The following is an 8,163-nucleotide window of genomic DNA, read 5'->3' as shown; positions in this document are numbered from 1 at the left end:
TTTAAGTAACGGCGTTTCGCGAACGAACCATTACCCCTCGCCTTACTTTGAAACCTTAGTTAAGGTCCTTAAATGACTAATTGGAGTATGAAACAATTATGTAAAGTGGAATAGGCGGTTGGTAGGGTATTCGCGAAAGCGTTGCCTTAAAATTCGTAACGGTTAATTTATTAAAAATGGTGGAGCCGAGGGTACTCGAACGACTTATGTGATTTGTTAAGCGTAGAAATGACCATAAGCAAACGTTAGGGTTCAATTGGTTAAAGTCTAGTTTCTTAAGCGACCGTGGTTTAATTCCGGCTTATGTTATTGTTCATAGGTTACCGGACCCACTCTAAGCTTAAGTCTACCCCAGAGTACCTAGACAAGTTTTCTACCCGTTATACTGTTATTGTGATGTAAATATATGTATATGCATTATCTTGTGATAAGTGCATGATTGTTATTAGCAAATCTTGCGATATATTGGAGCATGCTGATATGGTATATATGCATGTCTGTTTCGTAATCTTGATATCTAATTGTTGATTCAAATGCTTATAAGTTGCATAATACCTATGCTAGAGATAAGCAGTAGTTGCGTATACCCTTAGTATAGGGGACCCAAAGGTGAACATTTTCTAAACCGGGAGTCGATGTTCCCGAGTATAATATATATGTATTCATATATATATTGATATAGTTTCCAAAACTATTAATCGAATAAGGTTTATTCGATAACTTTATTTAATGAATATTATTTTGAATATTCATTCGAGGACTTATGACTCCGCTTACTTTATTTAATGAATATTATTTTGAATATTCATTTGAGGACTTATGACTCCGCTTACTTTATTTAATGAATATTATTTTGAATATTCATTTAAGGACTTATGACTCTGCTTACTTTATTTAATGAATATTATTTTGAATATTCAGTTGAGGACTTATGACTCCGCTTATTTATTAAATAATATTCTTTATTTTATTAAAGAATAATGTTTCGATAATCAAACTTATTTTCTTATTTTCGATTATTCAAATAAAGATCGTACTTTTGTAAAAGTATATCTTTGGTTAATTATTATTCATTTCAAGTATGAGTTTTAAAACTTCTACTTCGATTATTTTTATAAGGATTATCCTTATGGGAATATTATTTAAATAATAATATTCAGATATTTTCTAATATATCGGGACTGATTTATTTCTTTAAATCAGCATTACTCCAAACATTCTTAAAAATGTTTTCGAGTCTTCAAAATGATTTTTAAAAGATTAGAGCGGATCCTAAAACTCATTTTTATATTTAAGATCTTCCTTTCGAAGGGGATTTAAATACTCGCTCAAAACCTGAGGGATCCGGCTCTGTGGTGTGTTTTATATTCGCAACAAAGTTGCTATATTGATCAAAGAGTTTTTGATTACTTACCCAACACTCGGGAAGTAAAATTCTTGGAACAAGTTAATCCATTAACATGCATCGCCTGGGAAATATCAGTGAGTTTTCCTTTCCAACTAGATACGACTTCTTGGTGGAACCGTATCAACAAGTTTCTACTTGGGGAAAGGGGGGACGAGCTTTACGTTTCAGAGTCATGGATTTCATCTGAACTAGGAGTGGCGTAAGTGGTCGAGTGGCGCCGGCCCAACCTTATTTATTGGCCCAAATGGCCCGGAAGTTCCGCTAAGACGGTCCATTCCTTAGGAGTCCAGTGTTCGGTTGACAAGTAAATCCGACAGGTTCTCCTCTACATGTAGAAAATGGTGGGGTTGCACTACTACGACTGATCATCGTGAGTGGTCTTCCTGGCGCGGCAAACTCCCGTAATGAGTTCATCATCCAATTGGATATTTCTGCAACACTACCCAGAGCACTTCGATAAAAAGGCTACGGCTGGGCGATTGTTAAGTGTTGGCAGGGTTGAGTTTTCAAAATGATGTTTTCATCAAATGAAGTATCTCGTAACTTCATTTCATTTTGATGATATTTCAAAGATGGATTCTATACAATTTTTGTCGTGTAGCTTTATCTATGGGATGAGCTAATTATAACTTGAATGGAAGTAGTTCAAGTAGTATTCGGAAAAGATATAAGTATATTGGAGTATCTTGTAACTTCATCTTTTCAACTTATATCTATTTAATGATTATCTTATGCATGACAAAGATTTTCAGAAAAATGTTGAGACAAGGTTAGATATATGAGATCACCTTGCAACGATATTTTTATACAGTTATAAACTGGAACTCTGTGTATATTATACATGTCAGAGGATTTCAAAGATTGTGAAAAGTATATATGTATATATATACTAAATATTTTGCGACTTGGTCGTATTAAGAGGTCAAACTTAGTTCATTTCTTCTTGACCAAGACTTTCATGAGTACTATCAGAATGCTCATATATTGTTAATTATTATACGTATTATTTCGGTGGGCTTGTTGCTCACCCTTGCTTTCTTCTTTCATCACACAACAACAGATAGAAAAGATGAACAGGACCAAGCTCCTAATTCGCAAGCGGTTAGGAAAGGTTCCGCAGTTTTCTGGAGGCGTTGATGCCGCAGTAGCCGAGGTAGAAATTACCAATAGGCTAGACTTTCAACTTTTGATGTACCAAACTTATGTATATTTATGAATTGTAATAATGGCAAAGAAATGTAAATTTATTCAGAAACCCTTTTGAGGTGTAATGGCTTATAATTGTGGAATAAAATGACTTGTGTTATTTTTGGATGTTCATCTCTGAGACTATAACTTGTGGTGTGTGTGTTTATTGTGGGGTCACAGTATGCAGTAGTTGGTTGTTTATTAAGATTGGATGTTATTAAGGGAAATGGAACTCGTGACAACCCGGATCCCCAACCCCGGATTTGGGGGTGTTACAGAAATAATAATGGAAATATATATTTTATTTATTTTTAGAAGTTAATAATATTAGTGTAGTGATTTACAATATTATATTGATAAATTGAGCGCTTTATAAAACAGAACAAGTCATTAGTGGATTTATTTATAATATTTATATTTTTTGAATTTGTTCATTTTTCATAAAGAAATATTAAAAATAATATTTATTTAAAGTAAAGATAATTAATTATTTAAATTTCAACAAAAATAATTGGATCAGGCTATATATTTTAATTAGAACTTCGGCCAAAAAATGAAATTGGGGGCGGGAGCTGGAAGAGGGCCGCACATTAGGGTTTATTGAAGCATAACTTTGAGCTTGCTCTCTCTATCCTCCGTCTTCCTCTCCCTCATCGTCTCTTTGTCTCTGGATCTATTCTCCCTAAACCCTAAATTTAACAATTACAAACTCTTATTCTTCTTCTTTTTCAATTACCGCAAAATCCTCTTCCGAGTTAAGAAAAAATCGAAGCAACGGCAGTGTCGATGATGACAAGCTTGGAGCTCTTCGTGGTCTCTTCTCTAATCCTTCCACTGCTATTGACGCTTATATCATCCCTTCTCAAGATGCTCATCAGGTACATATACCTTGTTTAGATTAAGGTTCAATTTTTCTATGTTTTCTTAGATTTAAATAAGAATGTTTAAATCAATTAAACTTAAAACATAACAAGATACAATTAATAGTGGGAGATGAACTCTATTTGAGCTTTAGAACGAGGGAGGGTGATATTACTGCTGCTTTGCAATGTTTAAACTCTTCCGATTGTCTTGCTAATTTTTAATATACTTATATGTCAAGAGTTCGCAGTGTCTGCTTTAGTTGCTCCCATTTGAGTTGCTATGTGAATATTAATGACCAATGATGTGTTTGGGGCTGGTAGAATGTTGGAATAATGTTGTATTCTCTAATTGCGTACTACATTTGCAGTTGTGGATTAGCTCGGGTAGTCCCCGTTTCTGGTGTTTTAGTCACCTTTCATATAATCAAGAAGTTGTAGATGGGGTGCATCCGCCATGAACTAATGTAGTCCTTGGTGAAATGGAAAATCAACCATTTTAGTGCAATTGCGCAAACTTGGTGTAATGCAAAATGTATTTGATCTTTGCTTTGGTTCACGGGGGGGTTATCTCGTCATGGGGGATAATATTTTCCCGTCTTTTGGAATTACCTGGGCGCCAATGTCAAGCAAGTCCGACAAGTAAGAACTTTCAAACCAGAACCTCTTTTATGCAGTAAAATATATTCTTATAGAATCAAGCTTACTTGATCAGACTGTTAGCCCTATTTTTGTTCTTTAATTAGTATATTGACTTCTAAAAGCTTCACAGAATTATCAAAGATCACTAATATGTGTGATTTGTTGATTTTAGAAAGACAGAGATTATTATCATATGTGCATTCAAAAACGTCTTCCATTTCAGCAGTCCAGGGCGAATGGTTTATGTTGTTAAGATAGATAGCATCTTCTTTATTTTGGTCTTGTGCTTCTGTTCCATAGGTGATGGAATGGGTGGTTAGGGAAAAAGCCTATAGTTTTTAATCTCATTTGGATGGTGGTAGGCATGTCATTGGGTAAGCTTTTTCTTGACTAGTGGTGGTAATTTTAATCTCAAATTCCAGCACTCTCAACAAGAGTGTTTATTTAGAATAACAGCAAATTTAGAAGCAAAATCACTGAATTGAGTTTCTTGTCATAGTTTTTTCATTTGTTTTTATCTCTTTGCAGGGTTATTCCCAAGAGTCTCATGCCCCGAGAGGTATGTATGTCTTCTATGGTCAAGAAAGTATTTGCCTTTTTACACTTCAATTTATAATGGAAATAAAATCACTGCAATATTATCTCCAGTTTTTTTGGATTCAACTTTATCTGGCCGCTATTGGATCCTGTTTACAACTGGGCTTGTTACTGATGTAAAACTACGATGGTTCTTGCTAATCTAAAGCCCAGACGCAACCCAAAGCTGTTGGAGAATGGAAAACTGGATTGTGGGGTTGCTTTTCTTATTGGGGAAACTGTAATTTCTTAGTTTTGTTCATGAACATATAATCACTCTACCTATATATATATATATCTTTATGTGTGTGTGTGTTTTTCCGTCTCCTGCTTATTCTTAGTAAAGGTTATGCACCCGTTTGAAAACTAAACTCATATATTTGTATTGCAGGTATCACCATGCTATTTTGTCTATGCATTACTTATGGATAGATTTCCAATATTGTTCATAAAGGAAGGACTTGTAAGTATGATGCATGTACAATTATTCTAGTATATATATATATCTTGATTTTTTTAACAGTATGGGTAGAGATTATTTGGGCATGAATTATATGTAACATTGAATCATAGTCGTCGAAGGAATTATCCTAGTTCCAGCACTCACGCTGCTAGAGATCACTACAGGTATGTTTGTTTTATACTTGTAACTTTGTCAGCACTTTGTATATCATGCTCCACAGTCCACAGTGGACTAGATTATGTGGTGATTTTGCTTTTAAGCTTTTGCTCCTTTTGTCCGCACTGCTATCGTATTTATTGATAGTGCATACACAGAAACATCAGAAATTATACAGTTGAATTGTGTTACTTGATTTCTAATTTTACACTAGTGATTATGCCATATTCCCTTATAAATATGCAAATATTATTATTTTTATTTTATATAAAGTACCCAAAGTTACCTCAACAATTATTGACTGTGTTATAAATGATTGTACGGTTTCGAAGCTTGAAGAATCCAAGTACATAGACTATGGTTAAGAAGAGAGAATGCAGCAGAATGGAAGCTAAGTAAGAGAGTATATTGGCACTAAAGAGAATGAGAAAATTCTTTCATCTCGGTTATCGTAAAAATCAATTCAAAAGGATGATAGCCAATTTAATGAATCTTGCGATCTGATGCCAATTTAATGTACTAGTTATAAGTTGTTTAACGAGCATTTTAAGTTAGATGAATGTTTATTCTATGTTTTATTGATATAATGGTTGTTTGATATTGATGAAATTAAAAAAACATGTATCTTACTTTTGGGAAATATGGAAATAAAACAAATAAGTTTTTATAAATTTTTTATTATAGAAGTGTTATAGGTGGGACCCACCAGTGGGCCGTTGTAGGTGGGACCCCTTATGGGGCCCACAATATTACCACAATATTGTACTAATTGTCAAACACCTATTGTAACACTAGTCTAACACCTATTGCAACCCTAGTGACGTTACAGTAACATGTTTCTATAATAGATAATCAGGCGTTGCAATAGGATGTGTCGGGGTTGCAATAAAGTGTTTTCCCAACGGCTAAAATTGCAACCCCAAAAAAGTGTTGCAATAGTGTTTTTTCACCTGTAGCAACGGTTTTTTGGCCTTTAGTAACGGTTTCTTGGGGTTGCAGAATCCAATCTATGGCGTAATGTTTCTCCATCAAGATCATTGAACAGAATATTCATGGTCTTTTTGTCTTTATGAACTTTTTCAATGTCTTCATCTGTCCATTCTGACTTTGGCTTTGGGACCGTTTGCACATTTCCAACAACTCCTTCAACACTCGTTACAGCCCTGTGAGGAACATGAGGTCCTTTTTATATGCAGTCATCATCTTTCATCTTGAGAGAGTAGATGAAGATGCATCTTCACTTTCGGTGATGATAGTTATCTTTATCCAGAAGTGGGATCTTTACTTCAACATCTTTTCTTCTCATATTGTTAGATTGCTTGATCTTTAAACTCTTTGTGTTAAGAGCTTGCTCTGATACCAATTATTATTATCTAACAATCTATCAACAAAATTATATAAGGGGGTTGAATAGAATTCTGGTTACTTTTTAAAACTTTAAAAACTTCTTAAAAAATATATAACTTTGCTTGAATATGCTTGAGTGCAGATAAACAATAGTTGTATTTAAGAACACAAAGTAAATAAACAAATGTTTAAAAACTTTCTGGTGGATTGATATTTCCACCAGAGATATATATAAAGAATATTACTTTGTGATGCTAATAGCACACAACTGCTTACAAGTGTTTACAAACTTAGAACTCTAGAGACTAAGGATACAGCTTTCTTGCACTGTTGTTCTAAATCAAAATGTAATTCTTAACATCTAAATACTTGCTACTCTTGGTTTTTATATTACCAAGATACATGTGAAATAAGACAAAACATAAACCTTATCAGCTAGGTCCAATCACATGTTTTTTCATTATTCTATCCAATGCAATCTAGTTGGATACAACATCTTTGAATATCCCTGTTTTGAATGGAAATGGAAATGCTTCATTTTCTTCTAAATCCCGACTTCAGGATGCCACATTCCTTTTTCATACTATCAATCCATGTGACAGTCAAGTCACTGTCAAGTCCCTTTCAACTTTTATTATGATTGATCATCCGTTGAAGCTTCATCTGTTATCCACTGAAACTTGACTTGCTCATCAGTTGAGCCTTTACTAGCTCATCTGTTGAGAATGTACTTAGTTATCCGTTGAGCTTTGTGAAGTCATCCGTTAAACCTATATAGATTATCAATTAAAGTTGTTTCCATGGTAGTTGATACCCTTTAACTTATACAAAATTACAAGACATTTTATATTTACAATTAACCCTCCTATTTTCTTTATCTTTCTAGTAGTCAACATGACTTAGAAATGACTAAAACTCTCAAATCCCCCAGCTATTCTAGTATACAGAATGTGCTACAAACTTATTTAACTAAGCTAGGGGTGTAAACAAGTCAAACTGTTCGTGAGCTGCTCGAGCTCGGCTCATAAAAATTTCGAATTCGGCTCGAAATAAATCGAGTCGAGCTCGAGCTTTTCGAATTTTTAACCAAGCCGAGCTCGAGCTTCAAATTATTCGGCTCGTCAGGTTCGCGAGCCTTATCGAGCTTCTATTGTTATTAATTTTTTATTATAAACGTATTTTTATATGAATATTTAATATTTATTATATAGTATTTATTTTTATCGAGTCGAACTCGAGCCGAACTCGAGTCGAACTGATCATATTTCGAATTTTTTATTAATATTTATTGAATTAATTCGAGCTTTCGAGCCGAAGTCGAGCTTACCAAATCTTTTACGAGCCGAGCTTCGAACTTAAAATTAAAGGCTCGATCGAGCTCGAGCCCCAACTATTTTAATCGAGCTCGAGCCAAGCCTGACAGTATTCGGCTCGACTCGATTACACCCCTAAACTAAGCTACTCTCTCAACAGATAAATAATGTGGTCATCCATTGAAAGCTAAAATTTAACATTTAACTTAT

At 34.1% G+C, this 8,163-nt stretch overlaps 1 long non-coding RNA gene across 3 annotated transcripts; it reads left to right on the top strand.

Annotated features, from left to right (window-relative positions):
* The first annotated feature begins 3,167 nt into the window (after positions 1-3,167).
* LOC141702429 (uncharacterized) lies at positions 3,168-5,931 on the top strand. Of its 3 annotated transcripts, none has more exons than XR_012567102.1 (6): positions 3,168-3,474; positions 3,828-4,098; positions 4,399-4,472; positions 4,627-4,657; positions 4,747-4,915; positions 5,066-5,931. It is a non-coding gene; the product is annotated as an uncharacterized LOC141702429 (long non-coding RNA). The 3 variants fall into 3 exon arrangements; XR_012567101.1 differs by having other exon boundaries at positions 4,271-4,472; XR_012567100.1 differs by having other exon boundaries at positions 3,828-4,472.
* Positions 5,932-8,163: the final 2,232 nt, after the last annotated feature.

This window comes from Apium graveolens, unplaced genomic scaffold (assembly GCF_009905375.1).
Source record: "Apium graveolens cultivar Ventura unplaced genomic scaffold, ASM990537v1 ctg5074, whole genome shotgun sequence".
Classification (NCBI taxonomy): domain Eukaryota; kingdom Viridiplantae; phylum Streptophyta; class Magnoliopsida; order Apiales; family Apiaceae; genus Apium; species Apium graveolens.
The sequence above is the reverse complement of the archived record's forward strand: the minus strand, read 5'-3'. Positions and strand labels throughout refer to the sequence as shown.